We start from the raw sequence: 2,243 nt of genomic DNA on the forward strand, positions 1-2,243 counted from the left end.
TTCCCTTGACTTTCCTCCTGTCCCACTGTCATGCTCAGTCCCCACAAGGGTTTCAGCAGTTCCTCTTGGCTACATTACCCTTGATTATGCCCTACCAGACCTCCCACACCCACTTCACCACCAATTAGGATCACTTGTTGTTCCCTTATCCCTGGGTTTGTTAACACCACTTCCTTTCCCCCACCTCCCTCTCTCCCATGTCCCCCCAGAACTGTATGACTTTCAATACTCTTCTCCAGCACCACAATTCAAATGTATTGACCTATCTTTGATCTTCCTTATTCAGTGTCCACATTTCCCATGTATCTGAGAAAAATGAAAAAAATCAGTGCTTGGGTCAGTTGCCTTAGTCCTCAAAGTTACATTCTTGCTTTTCAACACTTTAAAGATATCTTGTGCAGATTTGCCCAATACAATGTATTCTTTGATTTCTTGTTCCATGAGCATTGATTGTGGATCCAAGCAAGACAAAATCCTTTACAAGTTCTAACTTTTCTCCATTTATCATGATATTCCCTATCGGTCCAGTTGTGAAGATTTTGGTATTCTTTACATTGAGTTGTAATCCCTACTGAGAGAGCTACAATCCTCGGTCAGTATGAGAAAGTGTTTCAAATCACCCTTACTTTCAGCAAGCAAGGTTGTGCCATCTGCATATTACAGGTTGTTAAAAGTCTTCCTCCAATCTTGATGCTGCATTTTTCATCATATAATCCAACTTCTCTGAATATTTGCCAGTATACAATTTGAAAAAGTATGGTGAGAGGATACAACCCTAACACAAATCTTTCCTTATTTTAAACTATGCGGTTTAAAATTGTTCTGTTTGCACAACTGCTTCTTGATCCATGTACAGGGGCTGCCTGAGCACAATGAAATGTTCTGGAATTCCCACCCTTCTCAAGATGACCCAGAGTGTGTTATGATCCACACAGTCAAGTGCCTTTGTAGTTAATACAACACAAGTAAACATCTCTCTGGTATTCTCTGCTTTGAGCCAAGATCCATCTGCCATCAACAATGTTCTACATCCTCTTCAGAATCCAGCCTGAATGATTGCACTACTGTAACCATTGTCAGATGATTTCAGCAAAAATTTACTTGCATGTGATATCAATGATATGGCTAATTTGTGTATTATCTTAGGTCACCTTCCGTGGAATAGATACAAATCTACAAATCTCTTTCAGTCAGTTGGCCAAGGCGCTGTCTTCCAAATTTCCTGGCATAGATGCGTAAGTGCTTGCAGCGCTTCATCAGCGTGTTGAAACATTTCAATTAGTAGTCCATCAATTCCTGAAACCTTGTTTCTGGCTAATGCTTTCAGTGCAGCATGAACTTCTTCCTTCGACACTGTTGGTTCTTGCTCATATGCTACCTCCTTGAAATGGTGAAATGTCAACTAGCTCTTTTTGACAAAGTTCCTCTGCATTCTTTCCATCTACATTTTGTGCTTCCTGCATTATTCAGTATTTAGCCTATAGAATCCTTCAAGGTTGTCCCTCAAGGGTGGAATGTTTTCTAGCGTTCTTTCAGTTTAAGATATGTTGAACGTCTTCCTTTTTAGTTTTCTAACTCTAGGTTTTTGCACATTTACTTATAATTTTGACTTTGTCTTCTCAAGTGTGCTCTGAAATTTTCTATTCACTTCTTTGATTTCATCACTTCTTCCATTTGTCTGAGCTACTCTATTAACAGCAAGTTTACAAGTCTCTTCTGATATCCACTTTGATCTTTTTCTTTCTTTCCTGCCTTTTAAATGACTTTTTGCTTTCTTCACGAATTATGTTCTTGTTGTCCTCCCACGGCTTATCAGATCTTCTGTTATTAGTGTTCAATGCATCGGATCTGTTCTTGAGATGTTCTCGAAATTCAGGCAGGCTAGACTCAAAGTTGTATTTTGGCTCTAGTGGACTTGTTTTAATTTTCCTCAGCTTGATCCTGAACTTATATATGAGCAATTGGTGGTCTGTTCCACAGTCAGTCCCTGGCCTAGTTTTAGCTGCTGACATTTAGCTTCTCCATCATCTCTTCGCACAGATGTAGGATTCAAAATGGCTAATACCAGTCCAGTTAAGCTCACTAATGCCTAGGACAGCAATCTTTATGTGTTCCATTTTATTTTTGACCACTTCCAATTTTCCTAGATTAATATTTCATATATTCCAAGTTTTCCCTATTAGTAGAGTTTAGCAACTGATTTCTCTCTCCTTGATTTGTGCCCCATCAGCAAATGAAGATCC

This window comes from Echinops telfairi, unplaced genomic scaffold (genome assembly GCF_000313985.2).
Source record: "Echinops telfairi isolate 266 unplaced genomic scaffold, ASM31398v2 ScPeMD7_15;HRSCAF=58, whole genome shotgun sequence".
Classification (NCBI taxonomy): Eukaryota; Metazoa; Chordata; class Mammalia; order Afrosoricida; family Tenrecidae; genus Echinops; species Echinops telfairi.